Consider the following 21,741-nt stretch of genomic DNA (forward strand, 5'->3'; position numbering starts at 1 on the left):
TGGTCTCCAGCCGCCGAATAATAATATAACTATCGGCTTTGTTTGAGGAACACGTGGTCCGCAGGCTTTTGTCCCCGACTGTGCAGTTAACTGGTGCTAGCTTATTGAATTTTCTCGATTCTTCTTCCCCAAACTGATGCCTTGCGTGTGGCGGCGTAGACTTTTATTCGCCTCAACAGCTGGCACCACCGCAGTGAAGCCTAGATAGATGTGGTGATGACGTTTGCTGCTTGTGGGACTAGAGGCCACCAACATCGATTGTGAGCACACTTTTTAAAATGCCTCATTCGGGAATTTGTTTCGAGACATGGAACGTAGAATTTTGTGCGCGAAAGACGCCGATACCGAAACCCACTCGTGACATGCGTCGAAATTAGTTCAGCCCCACTTCACGTTACACAGAAGCGTTTAAAGGCCGCAACGTACCGCAGTGTTGTATATTAAGACATTGTTGCTATGACAAAGTATGATTACTTTTCTCATGTCAGTTACATAAGCGCGAAATGCCACCTGTGCAACCCTCCATGACCTTTTGGCACTGGGAATATGTGCACTGTCCAAACTTGTGTTTTTCAACTTCCCTTATCTCAGTACCCGCCGCGGTGGCTCAGTGGTTAGGGCGCTCGACTACTGATCCGGAGTTCCCGGGTTCGAACCCGACCGCGGCGGCTGCGTTTTTATGGAGGAAAAACGCTAAGGCGCCCGTGTGCTGTGCGATGTCAGTGCACGTTAAAGATCCCCAGGTGGTCGAAATTATACCCAAGCCCTCCACTACGGCACCTCTTCCTTCCTTTCTTCTTTCACTCCCTCCTTTATCCCTTCTCTTACGGCGCGGTTCAGGTGTCCAACGATATATGAGACAGATACTGCGCCATTTCCTTTCCCCAAAAATCAGTTATTATTATCTCTGTAAATATTAATTCTTTATTCCAATGAGGATGGCTCGGTGACCTTCAGCAAACGTATGAAATGTATAATTAGTCCATACGGCTCTCGTGCGAATATTGGCTTTAGATACTGTTACGTGGCGGACAGCAGAAGAAAGAGATGTGATGACCGATGGCAATGAGTGATTTAATGGCCGCTGGCATAGCGCGAGCGCTCCGTCCCCCGGCAGTGCCAGCTTCGACTTCTTCGTCGCACTACCCGGGGCCACCGAGCGATCGTCCCGATCGGTGATGAACAGTCGCGCGAAGTGGTGATGGGCTTCAGAGGATGGTGGGATAGGAAGGAGAAAGTGCTGAGGAGCTGGCCGCCACGATGAAGGAGATGGCCGAATGATTCCTGGTCCGCGAAGCTTCCGGGCCGCAGGTCGCCTGGAGCCAAAGGTCGAGGTCCCAGGACGCGCTGAACGGCTTGGGCAGGCGAACGGTGTCTTCGGATCACGGTGCAAGAATACTGAGATGTTGACACTGCGCCTGCTGGAGCGTCCCGATTATGTTCGGCCGCGGCGGAGCACGCCTTGCAATTCGGCTGCAAGCCGACAAATGGCGCCTATGTCAGCGGGGCCAGAGAGAGCTCTGTGGAAAACAGGGATGCTGACGAAATCAGCACTGGGGACATACAGGATTTTTAAGGAGGAAATTGCCAAATAAAATATCTATGATAATTGTAGGGTAAGAATAGGACGGGAGTTTTGCGGACTAAGACATATAGAGTCAGGTACCACGAGGTAGACACGTTGTGCGTTGCGTGCAGAGAGGAGGAGGAAACGGCTGAACACTTTATACTTTTCCGTAACGGGCTTCACCCTACAGTGGAAAACAGCGGGGATAATTTATCCAAGGCATTGGGTTTTAAGGACAGTGAAGGGGAAGTAGATTTTATGCGGGTAGAAACAACCAAGCGAAGGTTATCTTATTGGTGGCTAAAATCAGAACAGTAAAATTTCATAAGTCATGGCTAGGCGGCTTGAGCCACCGCCCGATTTAAAGGGCTCAGCCGTATCCATCCATCCATCCATCCATCCATCCAACCACCCACCCACCCACCCACCCACCCGCCCACCCGCCCACCCATCTTTCCATCCATCTATCCATCCACCCACCCACCCACCCACCCATCCATCCAGCCATCCACCCATTCACCCACCCATCCACCCATACACCCACCCACCCACCCATCCATCCACCCATCCATCCATCCATCCACCCACACATCCACCCACCCATCAATCCACCCATCCACCCACCCACCCATCCATCCATCCATCCATCCATCCATCCATCCATCCATCCGTCCGTCCGTCCGTCCGTCCGTCCGTCCGTCCGTCCGTCCATCCATCCATCCATCCATCCATCCGTCCGTCCGTCCGTCCGTCCGTCCGTCCGTCCGTCCATCCATCCATCCATCCGAAGCGGTGGCCTTGTGGTAGGGCATCCGCCTCGCATTCGGGAGGTGCTGGGTTCGATCCCCAGTGCCGCCGGGTACCCACCGGTTTTAATGGGTACAAGATTTCCCCCGGCCGGTTGCTCGGCTCTTCTGGGTGAGATGCATGGGAAAAGGGTCTTACCGCAGTCGTGGTCTAGTGGCTTGGGCGTCCGCCTCGGCTGCGGAAGGTGGTTGGTTCGAAACCCACCGCCGGCCACCCACCGGCAAAAATGGGCACAAGCGTCCCCCGGCTCGGCGCCCGGCTTCCTCAGGGGTGTGTGTGCTTGGAAGAGGCTCCGCAAACCCTCTGCACCCCACGAGGGGCAAAACCAGTTTCGAGCACTCATCTTGCAAAGGTGGTTCATGATTCAGATGAGACAATGAGTTGAAGTTAATGAATGTTAAATGAGCTCACACTAGGAAGTTCAGCACATGAGAATGTGCTCGAAGAAGTTCAGCATGCTGCGCCATCAAAAAAAGGGCCACAAATGGGCTTCTACTGCAAGAGGCGGATTTAACGTTGTTGACGGCGGAACTTATCGCTGATCCATCAGAGCAACTGTGGTCAAGACCCTTTTTCCAAGCATCTCACCCAGAAGAGCCGAGCACTAGGCCGGGGGAAATCTTGTACCCATTAAAAACCGGTGGGTACCCGGCGGCACTGGGGATCGAACCCAGCACCTCCCGATTGCCAGGCGGATGCTCTACCACAAGGCCATCGCTACGGTACAAGAAGTTTTCTGTCTGCCACAAGGGTTCCCCCCAGCCATACACGAAGTAGGCCGGGGCCAGACCACTTCCCAAGAAGCGAGTCCCATAAGTTGGAGCAAAGCTCGACAACTGGTGGACCCCCACACCAGAGACTGCTCTTATACAAATTTAGGTTTGGTCATCCTCGGGCTCGAAAGCACTCCCATCGAGCGTGGCGGGCTGGTCCACTACTGCCACCACGTTGGTCGTGTCTGGGTCCAACCCAGGAGCTTCGGATAGGCGGGGTCGCTACTCCCCGTGGTGCGCTTCCGTGCTGCGCACCCCTGCCAGACGCCGAAGCGCCGTCGACTTCGGGTAATCTCTTCGTGCCGCACTTCAAGCGAGAGCCCGATTCTACCAAATTTTATTCAGCGTCTTGGCTTTGACGCCGGCCCTGGTGTACTAAGTCAGGACCTACCACCTACGTACCGGGAAGTGCGAGTGTGGGCTTCATCCCACACCCCTATGGTATCACAGCAGTACTACTCACAGGCTCTCAAGGGACGCAAGCGCCAGTCCTGCTTTCTCTTCGCCCTCGGTCTCTTCGCCTACTGAGACGTTCGTTGGCCTCAGCGTTTCCCAGAGATGGCCGTGGTTGCCCGGAGGTGGACCGAGGACAGACCCAAGCAGCGCTCCATCCATCCACCCATCCATCCAGTTGAGCGGTTCTGGCACCTTGAGATACCGCTGCCCAAGCTCTATTTTCGTTTTGGAGGCGTGAATTGAATTCAAAACGCAAAGGAAATTCGTTGCTTGAAATTAAAATCTGTAGTGTGGCAGTCTTATAATTTTGTTTGCATAAAATTACCTTGTGTAAAGCAGTTAATGATATGGACTCGGTCGAGCAACACTCGAAGCTCATTCACGTCTCGCTTCGTCTTTCAATTCATATTTCATTCGATTAATATTAGATCTAAGCATAATAAACATAAGTGGGGGTGCTCGTGCTCTTTTCCGCTCACAAGGGAAGAGAGTTATTGCATCGGAAAGTTTTTCCTGCACGCTTATCGTTGCTTCTTCACTCTATATGAAGACCGTTCAGACATTGTTTCGTTGAGTGGGCTAATTTTCAAGATGCACAGCACTAGTATAGCGCGGCTATTTACGACTAAATTTTTAGGTAAAAACTTTCACCGGAAATATATAAGGCGGGATGAAACGGCGCGTCGGGTAATGAACCATAACCTAACACGAAAGGTTGAGAAAACGGCATTTTATTCCGATGCAAATTATCATAGAACGGGGATAATTTCCTGTAGGCTCCTTTAAACTGCAGGCTAAATGGCAATGCGGTGTATTTGTTGCAGCACCATCTAGTGCTAGACATGGCATCATAGTGGAAAAGTCAGAGTCAAGATGCTATCGCTTGACCGCTGGCTCCAAGGCTGTTTCCGGATCTGCAGGCATCACAGCAGGCAAGGAAGTTCGGAGAGGCTGCATCGCGCCGTTGTCGGCGACTTTCGGCCGACGTAGCTTGGATGCTTGCGCAGGAGGTTTTCTCTTCCGGGGTGGCTTTCTAAGTCGCTCTGGCCGCGTGAGATATTTGGGACAGTTCGGAAATAATGTAGGAACTACATCTCTGGAAAGCACGGGCCGCTTTTCCGTGTAAAGTAGCGCTCTTCCATCGAGCTCCGCGTAATATGCCCGGGATATCGCTTCCTCTGCAAAATGCTTGGCGCAGACATGGTCAGTGGGCATTTACGCCCGGTCTGCTCCGGAAATCGCACGGCACCACTTCTCCAAACGAGCATTGTCGTGCGGAGCTTTGAATAATGCAAACGCTCGGCACATGTCCGGTAGCCCGAATTGCAGTTCGGCACGAAGCACTTTATTTCCATCGCGCAGCACACAGCGCAGTACTCACCTGCTGTAGGCTACTCTTCCGACGATAGCCAAGGACAAGGTCTCGGTGGAAATTAAAAGAACTTGTTAAAAACAGCACAGCACACAGCCGCACACTCCGAAATGTGCCAAAAACGCGTGCGCAGTACCGCGCCACGCCGGACCGAGTCGCCCAGCGCGGGCTCGCCTTTCGCAGCGCCCTCTAAGTTAGCGACCGGTTTCCATGGCAACCCTTCCACCTCCCCCCTAACATATTGTGGCCGCGAGCGGGCGGCGCTCTCGCGCTCGGCGGGAGGAGAGTGTCAACACCTCAGTATGTTATTCTTACATCGTGCTTCAGATGTAAGAGCCGTCTCGGGTCGGTGGGGTCGGTAGATGAGGTCCTTGCGTCGGGTTCAGTTTGTCGTGTTGAGTGGTCGGGGCGGGGGACGGGGCGGAGGTCGGTTCGGGTCTGAAAGGCTGGGGCACTGTCGAGCGACGCACGCCAAGAACTTACGGCCGACGACCACGGCAGACGCTGCACGCCGAAGCTCCTCGGATAAAATGCCGATGAAACCCAGCACCTCCACCAAATGTTACGAGGCCGCCAGCCGAAGAAAGAGACGGGATGACCGATGGCAATGAGGTGAATTAATGGCCGCTGGCCTAGCGCGAGCGCTCCTTACTGCGCCACTGCACAGTTCGTCGTCTTCTTCGTCACAACATTTTTTTTGGTTTGGTGCTTCGCTTAGATATTGCAATAAATGAGTGGAGTAATTCAAGCGTAGACTGATAATGCCGCAAAACACATGCATTATACAGCAACGCAAAACTAATAACGGAAACAAAACTCAATGTCACATGAAGCACCAAAGCAGATGAGCCAGCAAATGCATAACGGTTAAGCAATGCCGGGGACAAAGGTGAGCAAGTGTTCCCAATTGCTAGCTGCCTTTGGGAGAAAGCAGTGACAAGATCTTTTGGCAGTATGAAAGCCCTCTGATTTTTGACGATGATCTGTACGAGGTGACCTTAATGATGGCTTCGAGATAAGTTCCCTTTTTTGTGGGACTGCGTTAGAGGCCCTATTAACGAGAAAATCCTGAGTCGAAGAATCACAGGCATGTATCTGGCAGGAGGACTCCATAGAGCAACCTTGGGAGATATGTGGGCCACCTAGGTCACGTGACTTTGCTATGTCATCGCACTCTGCCCACCGGGTAGTGATCAAACTGCCCAGCGTGACAGGTGGCAGTTAAAGATTGATCCCACGGCAAGAGCAAGCTGGGCCTTATGCGGCCTACCGCTGGGAGCACCTAGCATCTCAGGGCAGTGGCGCATCTCTTAACCGGTTCCGCACTGCGCCAAGGGAGGTATGAGGACTCCCATTGATATATAAAATTTAAGTAGAGAATGACCTTCTCCACATAAGCGAAAAAAGCAATACATCATTACGCTTAAGCTGCACCCTTCAGGCGGATTTTAAGTGTCCCCTTGAGTTCTTATTTCCTGATCGTCAAGAGAAATCAATGAACGTAGGCAATCGTGACATCTTTACAAGTAAGAAAAGATTTTGAAGATTCAAAGTACTTTTTATTTCAGTTACACCGGCAGTACGGGCAATGTTCAACACTTCAAAATGCACGCTGCGGTTCAGTGCCAATTCTTATTCAATTGTAAGAGTGTCAACGCTAGGGTTCCAAACTTACTATGCTTATTCTAATCTTGATTGCACGATGCTTTGCTTACTCGAAGCCTGATTGAATATAGACCTGTGGAAAATTTACGCCCGAAGAAATCGAGCATACGGTTAGCGTTCTCTACTACATAAGCTACACGAACCTACCTTGAATAATTTGGAATTTACAAATATTTATATGACCTTTCTTGCTAGAACCCAGAGCCTGAGATATAGAACAAAGGATAATTTCTATTAGGAAATGGGTGCGAAAGGCTCGTAACTTTACAGTTGTTAGTATCCAGTACCATGAGGCAAAATGCAGACGAATCAGTTATCTTAATAATGTCACACTCAAGTGTGAATGAATCCTAGCTAGAAAGTGATTACTCGAGAAATCACGCAGTCATCTTCGAAAACCCTGATAGTGGAGTTAATGCATTCATTGCTCCCCGCAGGGGGGCGTCTGCAACTTGCAGGCGTTGGTGAGTGGCGACACCACGGGTTCCCGAGCATCCGCAGGGACATCCCCGCAGGGGATGATGGTGAACAGTGGATCACCACGAACCCGAGCACCAGTGCCTCGCCGTGCGTCGCATCGCCGTGTCCGGGCAAAAGGGGATCCTGGTGGTTGAGCCGATGCCGAGCGTTTGGACCTTTAAGGCCCCTCGGCGGAGGCAACACACCACTTTGGCCCCAGCTTCCTGTAGACGGCACCTCCGGCCTGACCCAACCGGGGGAAATCGGCAGTCGCCTTTTCCTGTCCTCCTCTACATCTTTTACTTTCCTGTCTTCTTTCTGACTACTGTCCTGTCTCCTCATCCTTTCTTGGTTTTTCATTTCTTCATGGGTGGCTAGTGTTAACCTTGTGTGGCGAACTACCCTGGGTTTCGTCATATTTGGTTATAGTTGAGGTGTACAGCTGGCGTGGGCAGGACTTGCGTGCAAGTTGCTGTCCCGTCCCCTTGTTGGGCTCCGTGGTATGTGGCTGGCACCGTGGCTGAAAAACTTAATTTTTTTATGGCTCCCCTCTATTACAAACCTGATCGCTCTCTAAAAAGAGGGCGGAACGATGAAGATTTTTTTCAAAAATAAAAGTGTCATTCCCAAAATTTCATGTCATTCACAGCAAAGCCGAAGAACAACAAGCAAGACTGATTTCCCCATTCTTGGTAGCAAAGTGCCTGACAGATACCTTGGGGTTTGGGTATAAGGTATCAAAAATGGCTAGTGGCGACTTACTGCTCGAAATACGTGACACTGTCCAGCACTCGAAACTTGCAAACATTGTATCGATAGGCGAAATTCCTGTCTCCATCACGTCACACCGATCTTTGAACACAGTCCGAGGCGTCATATCAGAAATTGATTTTGTTCACCTCTCTGAAAAAGAAATGCTTGAAGGCCTTGCCGACCAAGATGTCATAAATGTTCGGCGGATAAAGATCCGAAAGGATAACAAGGAATAGATACGAAACACATGATCCTCACTTTCAACACCAGCACACTACCTGAAAGCATTGAAGTCGGTTACCTGAAAATTAATGTAAGACCATATATACCCAACCCACGCAGATGTTTCAATTGCCAGAGGCTCGGCCACGGCTCAGAGAGTTGTCGCGGCCGCAAAACTTGCGCGAAATGCTCCTCGAAGGACCACCAGTCAGATGAACGTGTTGCTGCCCCGCGGTGCACAAATTGTGAGGGAGACCATGCTGCATACTCCAGGGCTTGTCCGTCCTGGAAAAAAAAGAAATAATTACTCTGAAAACCACTGAAAACATTTCTTTCAAGGAAGCGATAAGGCGATACGCCGAAACAAACCGATTCTCATTCACTGCGAAAACAACCTTCGCCGATGTGGTGCGTGGGCGCGGCGCATCACACCAGGCTTCGGCACCTGTCCAAGCCGCACGCAGTGGGCCTATGGCAGGGCCATCCGCGCCCCCTGGTGGAGTAGCTGATACTACTCCGCCAACCCCAAAGCAGGCTGCGCAGACCCCCGGGTCAGCGGGCCTCAATACCTCTTCCCAAAGGTCGAGGTCTAACTCAAAAGTCAGCGTGCACCCTGCACGGTCGTCCAGCGCCTCTGCTGAGGCGATGGACACGACCCAGGGAAGCCCCGTGCCGTCCACATCGGACGGACGGCGGAGGTCTTTGGATCGATCAAAAAAATGTGAGGCTCCGAGTCAAGGGGCCAAATCAAAGTTAATCTAATTTTATCTGCACACACGCACACAACATTAAGATGGCTTTCATAATACGCTGGAACTGCAGAGGGCTCGTAAATAACTATAACGACATAAAAGACATTTTAAACACAATTTCTCCTATTGCTTTATGTGTGCAGGAAACCAATCTAGGCCCTCAGCACACAAAGGTGCTAAAGAAGTATACTGTCTTCCGCCGTGACCGAGAGGGGGCGAGCAGACTCTCGGCAGGCGTAGGAATCATTGTGCAACCTGGCGTAGCAGCTAGCGAGATCAAACTCAAAACTAGGTTCGAAGCCGTAGCAGCCACCGTGGTTGGTTACAAAACCATTACAATTTGTAGCGTATATCTTCAACCACATCTCGAAGTAAGACAACATGAATTAGAGAGCCTTTTACGACAGTTACCGGAGCCATACTTGATAGTTGGCGACTTTAATGCACACTCTTGTTTCTGAGGCAGTGAGAAAACCGATAGCAGAGGTCAAATTATTGAGGATTTTATACTATACAACAATATTTGTTTACTGAACACCGGTAAACCTACTTATTGCTCCCCTAGTTCAGGAAAAATGAGTGTTTTAGATTTGTCTTTTAGCTCCCCTTCAGTTTTTAACGATTTTAAATGGGATGTCTTAGACAACCCGTACGGAAGCGATAATCTCCCTGTTAAAATCAGCCTGTCATCCCCACCATCTGTCACCCAGACAAAACCATGGTGTTGCAAGCTCAATTTAGCAGACTGGGAGCTGTTTAGAACAGCAGCCACGTTAGAAAATATAACTTTAGAAAATATTAATGTGAATGAAATAAATGAAAAGTTCACAAATTGCATTCTTTCTGCCGCACGCTTGGCTATCCCCCAATCTTCAGGAATAGTACAACGCAACCATAATATGTGGTGGACACGAGATTGCAAAGAAGGAAAAAAACAACAAAATAAAGCTTGGGGTATATTTCGCCGATACCCCACACAGGAGAACCTTATAAACTTTAAAAAAGCAAGAGCAAAAGCGCGGTACATACGTCGAAATGCCGAAAAATCATCCTGGCAACGTTTCATTTCCTCGATAAACAGCCAAGACTCTTCGAAAAAATGTGGGAGGCTGTACACAAAATGGATGGTCGCTACTCTCCATTCACAGTTCCTTTTCTGACCGCCCCTGGTGTAGAGACAAATGTAAAAGAACAAGCAGACATATTAGGCGAACATTTTTTCAGTGTATCTAGTTCCTCAAACTATACAGAATCATTTTTAAAATATAAAAACACAGCCGAAAATAAAGACTGCCGATAAATGGCAGTGCTCACGAAGCGTATAATAGCCCAATTACACTACAAGAAAATCTCAATCTCAGGAGAGATTCCAGAGGCATGGAAAAAAGCCATAATTGTACCGTTGTTGAAGCCGGGAAAAGTACCTACCTCCCCTGTCAATTACAGATCTATAGCCCTAACAAGCGTACTTGCCAAATCTTTCGAAAGCGTCCTTAACATTAGATTAATGTTTATATTACAACCTCGTGATCTTCTTGACATCAATCAGTGTGGGTTTAAAAAGACCTGCTCTACAACCGACCATCTAGTCCGCCTAGAGAACACAGTCCGAGAAGCATTTATACAAAAGCAACACTGCCTTGCGGTCTTTTTCGATTTAGAGAAAGCCTATGACACCACATGGAGGTTTGGTATACTGCGGGACCTTGGAGACCTCGGAATCCATGGTAGAATGCTAAAATGCTTGAGTGACTTTTTCACCAACCGTTCATTTCAAGTACGCCTGGGTGCCACTCTTTCTAAAACTTTCATTCAAGAGAACGGCGTGCCTAAGGGGTGCATTTTAAGCACCACGCTTTTTATAGTAAAAATCAATTCCCTAGCAAAAATAATCCCAAAGTCTCTCACGTATTGTGTCTACGTCGACGATCTCCAGATTGCTTCCACATCCTCTAGCATTTCATCGTGTGAGAGGCAAATACAGATGACAGTAAATAAACTATCATGGGCAGACAGAAACGGTTTTAAGTTTTCCACGCAAGAGTCAGTAGCTGTTCTTTTTTCGCTTAGAAGAGGACTGCACACTGATCCCTCCTTGTATTTAAATGAAGTCCCACTACCAATTAAAGATGAGCACAAATTTCTAGGAATGACTTATGATAAAAAGCTCACATTCCTACCACACATAAACATACTCAAAAAGAAAGCTTCTAAATCTCTGAATATACTAAATGTACTTTCACGAAAACATTGGGGTTCATATAGGACTTATCTTTTACGGATTCATCGCTCCGTAGTACGTTCTACATTAGATTACGGATGCATAGTTTATGGATCAGCGAGGCAATCGTACCTTAAACGGCTGGACCCAGTACACAATTTAGGCTTGCGTCTTTCCACCGGTGCATAGAGGACGTCACCGATAAAGAGTATTTATGTGGAAGCCAACGAGCCGTCGCTTACAGAGAGAAGAACCATGCTCACTTGCTCGTACGTTTTAAAAATCCGTTCACTACCTAAACATATCTGTCACCAAATAGTCACAAAGTGCCCATCTAGAACACTATTTAACAACAAACCATTAGCAATAAGGCCACTTCTCCTGCGTTTTGAAGATGGTTGCAAAAACCTCGGCGTAATGGATGCATTACCTGGTGTTGCTCGAAGACGTGGTCCACTGCCTCCATGGTTCAATTTTCCTGTAATCTGTGACCTCACTCTTGCACATTTCCGTAAAAAGCGAACTCCACAGCAACATATATTACAAGAATTCCGTGCCCTTGAAGAAAAATACAGTAGTTTTACAGCATTTTATACTGATGGATCAAAAACAGATAGTTGCGTAAGAAGCGCAGTGGTGCGAGGAAATTCGGAACAAATAGTAAGACTACCACAGTGTTTCTCCATCTTCACCGCAGACTGCTACGCAGTATGGATGACCATAGAGAAAATACTAAGTGAGAACCTCAAAAATTCTGTTATCTACACAGACTCCTTGGGTGTACTTAGAGCTCTCCATTCTAAAAATGCAAGCTCCCCTCTGCTCGGTGACAAAATACACAACATAGTAACTGCCACAGCTCAAGGACAAAATATAAAACTGTGCTGGGTCCTGAGTCATGTGGGAATAAAAGGCAATGAGAGAGCAGATGTGTGTGCTGGTAAAGCTCGTGGCAAGGAAATAATGAAAGTAAATATGCCGTTTAATAATTGCATGAAATTAGTAGCAAGGAAACTAAAAAAAATGGCAGTCGGCTTGGAACAATGAGGTCAAAAATAAACTACACTTGGTAAAACCATGTTTAGGTCAATTTAAGTCGTGTGTGCACCAAGAACGTTTCAAGGAATTGATCTTATGCCGTCTCCGAATAGGCCACACGCACCTTACGCACAACTTCCTACTAACAAAACAAGATAAATCTGTTTGCCAACAATGTGGCGATGAACTAACGGTTAACCATATTTTATTCTCTTGTGTGGAACTGGAAGAAATAAGAAAAACGTATTTTACTGAAATTTATAATAAATGCATTCCTTTTCATCCCGCACTGGTTTTAGGAGTTGATGCAATATTAATATATCATGTGTTTTTGCTTTCTTAACGAAACCGGATTTCTCAAGAGACTCTAAATTTTTACCCACTAGTTTGTTTGAATTTTATTACACCTAAGCCAGCTTCTCAGGCCTGAGAAGAACGCTGAGGCTTTATTTTGATTGGTTGGGAGCCTCGATGTCCTTCCGCAGCCAAGGAAGGCTACTGAGGCTACCCGGCCCTTTTTAAAGCATTTACTTGTAGCCATTTATAAAATTTGTGTATGTGTTCACTGGGTAATATTATTGTTTGAGGGCCGCTAGAGCAAGGATTATTCTTGCATTTCTATAATATTCAACAAATGACTTTTCCTATACCTTGTTCTTGGCGCATGATGGCCTCAGTTGCCTGTGTGCCATAAAACACAACACAACACGCATTCATTGCATATTAAGAACAACAATAATCATAGTACGCGACAGTGTCGTGCGCCTCAGGTAAGGTGATATGGTGTAGAATTAATATTATTTGAGCCAACGGGTGAATTTTTTCAATTCATTTAGTCTTCTTTTAGTATGTTGTGTTACCTTGTTAACGTGTTTACCAAAATTTTCTTTTCGTGGGTTATTGTATGTAGTTATATCGCACCTACAATAATGCCTCATGGGCGCTTTAGGTACTTGCGATAAATAACTTATAAGTTGTGGACTCAGGAAAGGATATCGCGGTCCATGTCCAGTTTCTTGAGCTTCAATAAAAGTATTAGTGTGTTAACGAGATTAAATGCATTCGAAAAAGTGAAGTGAATGCACTCATTGATACCTCTCTTTTCTAATTTTTCGCATAAGTAATAAGTTTAACTTAACGACCTCTGTCAAAAACGAAAATAATTGATGAATGTGACGACAGAGAGGAACTGTGATTTTCTAGGAAGATAAACAAAATAAATATACGACCAGCTCTGGCATTTTACACGAGCTGAAGATGTATATCGTTCGTATATTGCTGACTGTTCACCTGCACAAAGAACTAACGATAGTGAAATAGTATAGTTTTCAATTGCTCTGTATTGTTAACCACTTTCTTTACTAAAGTTTCTCTTCGTGGTTTTTCCCCGTATCTCGCCCTTGCATTTCCCTTGTACATCTTAAGGAGCAGTTCTGACATTGTTCTCTGAGATGAAACGGGTTAGCGTGGTGTGTTCCGGTATGGTATGGTTAGCGTTTTTTTGTGGTAAGGTGCGATGGGGCACGGTGCGCTTTGCGCGATATGGAATAGCATGGTATGGTATGGAATATAGCCTAGTACTGCACGCTACGCCAGTTACGACGGACAAGTTAGGTACGGATGGTATAGTATGCTAAAGTATGAAGCAGAGTGGTGCGATATAGTACAGCCTTTGTCAAAAGTAAATAGCCCAAGGCGTTTTTGTTTAAGCCTTGTAGAGGGGATTTCGGTGAGTCCTTGGAGTTCCTTACTTCTCGGGTGTTGAGGACGAGCGTTCATATGGCTTTCACGATATTTAGAACGCTGGGGACGCACGACGAGCTAGACAATACATTCTAGTAGTGCTATTCCAATGACGCAGCTAAAACTGCTATGCGCATTTACGCCATGCGCTTAAACCGAACCAAGTGGCGAACGAAAGCAGTGGGGAGGCATTATAAACAACGCGGCTCCCAGCCTACACTGTAAGGAAAGTACCTGGCTCTGTTTGGCTATTTAATAAAGTACCTACGTGAGGCGTGCTGACATAAATAATTTTTTATAAGGTTCTTCGGTAAGAAAATACAGCACACAAATTCATTGCTTAGTATAATTGAAGTTTACACGATACAGAACGAGGAATACGCTGCAGCAGCCCCAAAGCTTCTTCCTTTGCAGAGGTATGAATGACACCCGTCGCCTGGACCTCAGAGTGATGTTCACTGTCCACAGAAGCCTGGCACATTCCCAGACGATGCAGATTCTCGTCATCTGGCTCCCAGCAAGAAAGGCTTGAGTGGTACCTGTCGCATCAGATAACACTATACTTTCTTTATTGTCTTTCAATCGACTCATGCTTCGAACGTACAAAGCTGTGGAGCCCGCTTGTAGTGCATACTTTCAATCTATCAGAGAGAACTCAGGTAGTACATATCTCAGCACGAAAGAGTCATTCATGCAGCTTTTCGAATTGATTCAAACATGTCAAGCCAAATGTATCAAACGAAGAAGAATATGTGACGTCACGTCAACCGTGTTTCCGCTAATAAAACTTTTCTGGTGACAGCACTAAAGCTGCGCCGCATACATGGATACGGGGAGGAATTGATACAATCAATTTATCTGCAGTCGGAGCTCTCAGGTACTCCTACCACCACCTCGCCAGTTTGTGTCTCACTTAAGAGTGAAATCATGTGTCATTTAAGAAAGCACTAGCTTAAATATTTTTCTTTAATAGCCACAGCAATGTTAGCAGTATGGCGTTAATTGCATAAGACACTAAGCGGCAGAGGACGGCAGGACACGATTGCACCACTGCAGGGATCGGACTGTCATTTCAATCCCGCGCCACATGAATAAAATCACCGCACGAACATAGCGCGGTGGTGCGTATGCTACAGCGTACACTTGACATATACCAGTCAACGCGAGCCTTGGTGGTTCGATAACAGAAAAAACGCCTCTCTGATTTAGTTAAATATTACTTGAGGTCACTGGACCTGACCAGCCTAAAAACTTCACCTTTTATGGTGCTTCAGCTGCACGTAGTTTGCTCGAAGAAAAAAAACGGGATCTAAACAGTGGAATGGTGAAAGGACACTGTTTTTTTATTTTCCTTGCACGGCAGAACGATGATGGTGTATTTGGTGTAAGGCACTGTAGTTGCACCGTAAACCTGTCAGGCACAGATCACCTCTCAGACAGTGCCAGAAGTTGTGATCTCAGAAGTTGTGATCACAAAGGAAGAGCCGGAGGTTTCTTTTGGTAAAACGGTAAAGAAAATGACAGTACGAGACAAGTTCCTATCCCAAAGCACCCCGGCTCGCAATCACTGAACCCGGAGGAGCGCTTACAAAGACCACGAAGGCTGCATTCACTAGAGACCTTCTTCGCAGCAGTTGTAAGTAACCGTGAGTGCAAAGTCTGCGGGTGACAGCGAAAGGAACGGTAATGAAGAAGTAGGGGCGAACACAACTATACCTTTGCAGCTTGTTTTGCACAGCAGTGACAATGTCTTTTTTTTTTCTTACGGAGAGAGCTTTCGGCAACAGTTTTTTTAAGAGTACATTTGGCTTTTTAGATTAACTAAGGTAATTCTCTGCCGGTAAGCTGGGGGTTGGTGCTTGTTGAATTTCTATATTTTAACTTAAAGGAGCTAATAACGAAGCGTTATGCCAGTTACCAGTAGATAAACAATGACTGACTATTGCAACTATCTCTGTCCGCTCGATCTTTGATCAAATTGTTTCCTTTCCCTCCTTGGCTCAGATTGCGGTGCTTCGCTGGCGTCACCCCACAGGGACAGCCAACCTGTCTTGTTGCGAAAAAGCACCAAAATTCAGGGAGCCTATTTTGCTGTCATAATGAAATGGTTTCAATTTCTATCCACCTTTTCAGCATCCACTACTGTTTCACTGCACCCTGTGCGATTTCGTACATAGCTACAGCAGAACGGCAGCCAAGCGAAACTCTTGCATACAAGAAATAAAAAAATTATGAAAAATTACGTAACACCAAGGCTGCGGAAAAGTAGGATAAAAAGACTGGTGGAGACACAAAGGGAATGCTGTGAACGGAAAAGCCTGCGAATGGGTAGTCGAACCTGGTTGGTCAGTAGACGAGTGAACTGTGCCCATGTTGCTGTGATTCCATGCAGCGCATGTCTTGAACAGTCAAGTGAAAAAACGGAAAGAATAAAGAAATGATGAAAGCACGATATAAAAGATAAACTTGAAAGATTTAGGGAAGGAGGAACAAAGAACGGAATGTAGAAAAGAAGGAGGAAAATAGACTGGAAGAAGGAGATAAAGAATGAAAGAAAGCGGGAAAGAAGGCAAAGAGAGACCCATCGGAAGGAAAAAGGAAAGAGGAACAGACGGAAAAAGAAATACCAAAAATAAACATACAATAAAAGGAGGACAAGAAACAACGAAGAAAAAGAGAATGCAAGAAACAGAGGAGGCAACAAAGGAAAAGTACGAAACAGCGAAAACCTAAAGGAAGAACCCGAAAACAAACAAAGAAATTCCCAAATGAAGGCAGAAACCATTCTCCTTGATCACCAGCATTGGTACTGCTAGCATGGAAAAGGTTTATCCAGAACAGCCACTAGAGCACGAACCGAAATAAAAATAATGGCCAAAGCAAACAAAGTTAGGAGTGTTGTGCAGAGAAAGTTCGTCCGCATTCGAGTTGGGCACAACGACGGGGCGCCTAGGTCGGACATGAGTCATCGCCAGGCACGCGCACGGGGGATGAGGAGAATATCCACGATCGGAATTGGGAAGCGGAGAGGGATGAACCGGGCTGCTAGGGAGCCCGGCGTCGGGCGTAGCGGTCTGTGCGTTGTACGAAAGAGGGAGTTGAAACGAGTGGAGAGGAGCATATATAGGAGCACTACTTTAGAGGAAATTCGCGAGCCGAAAATGACGAAACGAGACAGCAAGTAAAGTATTTTCTCTACTGATATTTTTTATCCTTTGGCGCTTCCTCAATACTGTGATGAAGAAGGAACCCAAAGCAACTTAGGAACCCTTAGTGTGATGGAAGGTTGCGCAAAGTAGGCTTCTCAGCAGCGCTGCATTTTGATACTATGAAAGAGGACGCGATAGCGGGAGGTAGAAAAAAACACCATGGTAAAGAGCATTGAGTGTCCCGATATACTAGTTCTCTCGCTAAATAAATACACAAACTGCAGAATCCCTTGCTGTACTTGACCGGTTAAACTTATCTAGTGCCGTACAATGACCAGCGGAGAACCCAAACAAGACCGTCAAAAACATATCGAAAACTTCATCGTTACGATGTCCCGATGGTCCGGTACCCCTGGCTGCCTATGCCTGACAGACTGACTCTAGACGGAGACTAAAACTTCCTTCCAATGGATGCATATTTGTAGGGTCATATAGATGATATATTCCTCGGGTATAGTTACTGATTTCAAAGCAACTCATTTTGGTTTTTAGGGGTGATTTTTTGAGCTCTAGTGAAATAACCACTTTGGACTTTTATTCGTTAGTAATGCAACCGTACAAAAATAACCACTAAATAACCGTGTGTTTGTTATCGGTCTAAACCATTTCAAAGCTTAGCCAGACTTGTACCGCTTGCAGTAGTAGATATTCATTATCACCGTGCTGTAACTTTTCGCGTCATCCACTCGATGGTTCTACCTGTAGTAAGCCCGAAAGATTCCATACGTTGTGCCATAAAAGTCTGCTTTTCCGACTATTCAATAGCAGCTCCATTCGCCAACTCGTATCACTTTTTGCTTGCTTTCTGTTTTTTTAAATGGGAAGACAGCTTCTACTGCCACAAAATTGATTTCCGATTTTTCATGTTGAATATAATACAAATAGTTGACTTTCTGCCAGATAATCAGTTGCTGAAGCATTTCGTAAAATCGCGCGAACAGTGACCGCTTAGGAAGCTCTACGATTTGTGCTCGCAAACGTTAAATGAAGAGTGGAAAGCCTCCTTTTGAGGTGAGACCAGAAATGATGAGATGACTGATGAGATGTCAGAGAAGAAGAAACGTACAGGGCTCACTCTTTCCAAACATACCTATAACCACGTATTCACGAACATACCACACCTTGCAACTCCCTACCAGCACCCCCTACTCCCACAACTTTGTACTCGTACACTGTAATAAAAAAAACCGTAACCTTGTCTAAGCTATGCGTAAGCCAATCTGGAGCCGATTTATTAGGCTTTCTTTCAAGTTTATGCGGTACACCATTGGCCTCAGCCTTTCCCATTGTATTCTTTCATGCAATTAATGGACGGATAAGGAACGCAAGCAATAAAACGATCCCCCTGACTCCAGTCTGAAGAGGCTTGCTTCGGCTTTCAGAATAGATCTCAGCTTCAAACGGCATCACACCTTATTACTCGTGCTTGATTTTTTTCGAATCCGTGGTTGAAGAAGGGGTGGCGGTGACGCGTATGGAATGCATTTCTAAAAGACGTGCGTCACAAGTAGAATAAGTGAAGATGGGAGAAAGGCAAAGACTAATTAAAGCAATTCAAGGCGCGAAGGTATGCTGGATCGCGCGCTCAACGCACCGACGCATCCCTGACGTAAGGCCTGGCGCCTGAATGGTATTCTTTCCTCTCAGGGAGGCCTCACCAGCCACCCTAATTCTGCGGGAGCGAGGTCGTACGGTACTCGGCCGTCACGAAGGCGGTGTGACAAAGGGGAGACACTACAGCGTCCAGGAAGGATTACTAAGGGATTTCGTGGGACCATTGGCTCGGGCTTCTGTTTGCCAGCTACTGTGGATAAAGTTAGGTAGGGGAAATACGGTTCGTTCTCCTGGCCTTCGGACTCCAAACATTCCTTCTAACTTTGTCACATAAACGCGTTCGGGGTCTTGGTCGCGAAAGCCTCCACGATGGGTGTTGCACTTATTTCACACAGTGCGTAGTATTGCGTTCAAGACAGAAAGGCAATGTCAGGGCACCGGTTCTTTATTTATTTGGCCGCAAAAAAATGAAGAATGACCTCGCAGGTTCCTAATACACTTCGTGTGCAATGACCGCTTTTAGTCAAAGCGACGCAAATGAATTCTTATTTTTGGATAATATTATCACCACGATAATTTGTGCTTTCATCGAAATCGAAAGCCAGGGCTTTGAACTGTGGCATCAGCTAGATTTTATTTTTGTTTTGTTGTATATTTTGAGGACTTAACTTCTCTAGCAAGAAATTTTACGTTGAATACCTGGCAAAAATAAACGGCCGAGTAGTTCGGAAAGATATGAGATGAATTTGGGCTGACGCACACATATTTTTGCTTCATTTTTGGGGAGCCTCGCCTTCCGCTGATTAGACTACTCAGACAAATGTATCTCGTAACATTGGGAAAGGACGTTGTTGCCGCAGAGGCAGGATGGCTGCGGATATTATTTCCAGAAGAAACGCAGGACCAGGAGACGTGGCGGGGAGGGGGGAGTGATTTCTTGTAGCGCAAAAAGGAGAGATTCTAGCACCAACAGGACAGGACAGCGCGAACAGGCGATCTCTATGTTGTCCGTTTATGTTGTTAGACTGCAATAATATGACATTAAGAATGCGGATAATGTGATCATACACAACTTTCTAAAACTCATATGGATTTATATAAGTTCTACTGTTTTCATGGCATATTTCACTTACAGAAGGCAGAAATGTGAACAGTTTTTTTTTTGGTGGCCCGGTGTTCTGTGAAATTGTTCTCTATTGCTGGATTGACGCCTTGAAGTCAACTGATTATCAAAGCCATCTAACGTGCTTTGAGATATGTTGATCATTATCTCGTTCTTTCTGTTTTTGCTAAGAAATGTAATCCGGATGTAGTCATCATGTAAATACTGAGTGCCTATGAAGCTCTGTTGAGTGGCGTAAAATTCACTTGTGATCATCCACACGACTGCCACTTTCAGTTTTTCAATTTACAACTGACCTTTTCGACTGTGCGTGTATGTTGAATGTATCACCACTGCTCCAAGAAAGTCCTCATGACCCACGGCAGATCGCATTACAAGCTCGTAAAATGTGGAGTTTTCTCTTTTCGCATAAAGTCAGCCTTGGAGTAGTCATGGGCGCACAAGATACGCGCACGTTTTAATTGCCAGCTTGTAAGAGTATCCGCAGGCTATCCAGTGCAATTGTTCACAAGGACATGTGAAAGCCTTCCTCAAAAGATTAAATCACTTGACAATTTGGTTGTGTTTTTTTGGTTTTCGTGGCACATAAGAGCCGTCATGTGCCCACTGTGCACAGCATGTTGTTTCATGCACTCTGTAATCTGGCGAGTGCGCGTCTAACGGCGTGCAAAGAGCATGTGAGAAAGACTCGTACCATGAAACATGCAACAAAATTCAGAGACCACTCACAATTCCAACCTGGTGTCTGAGTTTCCAAAGATGTGCGGGAGAGTATATGTGGGACAAACGGGAAGTTCCTGCAATTAACGCGCCCGGGAGGATTTCTGGCAACAACCTGCCGTTGAATTTGAACCTCTGTAAATACAGCCGTCCCAAACTTAAAGAAACCATATTTTCACCTAAAACTCAGGACTTGACTGAGAGAGAGGTTTTAGAATGTTTTTTTTTAAATTTTTCAATCAAAAGACGAGTCTGTAAGCGCGTCTTCATTTCCCTTTAAACTGCGTTTTTTTTATCTTAGCGTTTATATCCTGGTCATTTGCCTTCAGTTAGGTTTAAGCCCGGCAAAACGCTGCTGGCCCGGGCTCCTTCTCTCTCCTTATCATGTTGTTTCTATATTTGCCTCACACGACCATTAAAGGACCTTTTTTTAGATCGTTTCATCTCGTGCCGCCTCATCGCCCTCTTCTATTTTTATGTTTTGTAGCGATAGCTACATTACGGTAGCATTTCGAGCCTTCATCGTGGCGGCGCCGCCCCGTGGCTGCGGCACCACGCTGTCACGTGGTTGGTCACGTGGAGCGGAGCAGCTTCCGGCGGTGCGGCGCCATGGCTGATCACGTGGTTCATCACGTGGTTTGTCGCGTGACCAGCCGCGTGGTGCGGATCAGCTGCTGCTGGCGGCGCGGCGCGCCGGAGAAACCGAGCTCTACAGCTGTGCTCATGCGCTGTGTCAAGTGGGACCAAGATGAAGGTGGAACGCCCAGCGAAACATAGCGGCATAAGGCTGACTTTATAATTCAACTGAGCAAGTTCCACCCGGCCAGCTGTAGCTGTCGCGTCACTCCAGGTTTAACCAGATTTAACCACCGCCAATTTTTTAGCGTTTTTGTTTTGTCTTCCGAGTTTAATTTTGACAGTCGCGTTATGCACGGCTGTGGGTTTCTACATATTTCTTTCTACTTGTGTGCTTTATTATTTTGTAACTTAAACCTCCTTTCTTGTGTTAGGTCTTTTCGGGATGTTATATATTTTCAGTGCATGAAAATATTCCGCACCAAGAAGGTTATATTTTATTCTGACCTATACACATCGCTCCACCTTACCTTGTTGACTACCACAGTTTTTCAGTGACAAGACTTCTGTTTCTTCTTGCTTATTCACCTTTTCACACGGCTTCAACATGTTTTGCCGCTGTTATGAAAGCGCGCCCCGCTTCATGCGCCGTTAATGAAGTTAGAGGTTTCGCCAATGTCGTCTGTCTTCGTCTCTAAAGCACGCACTTGTTTAAAAAAACTCAAAGCACA

Source organism: Amblyomma americanum, chromosome 2 (assembly GCF_052857255.1).
Source record: "Amblyomma americanum isolate KBUSLIRL-KWMA chromosome 2, ASM5285725v1, whole genome shotgun sequence".
Lineage (NCBI taxonomy): Eukaryota > Metazoa > Arthropoda > Arachnida > Ixodida > Ixodidae > Amblyomma > Amblyomma americanum.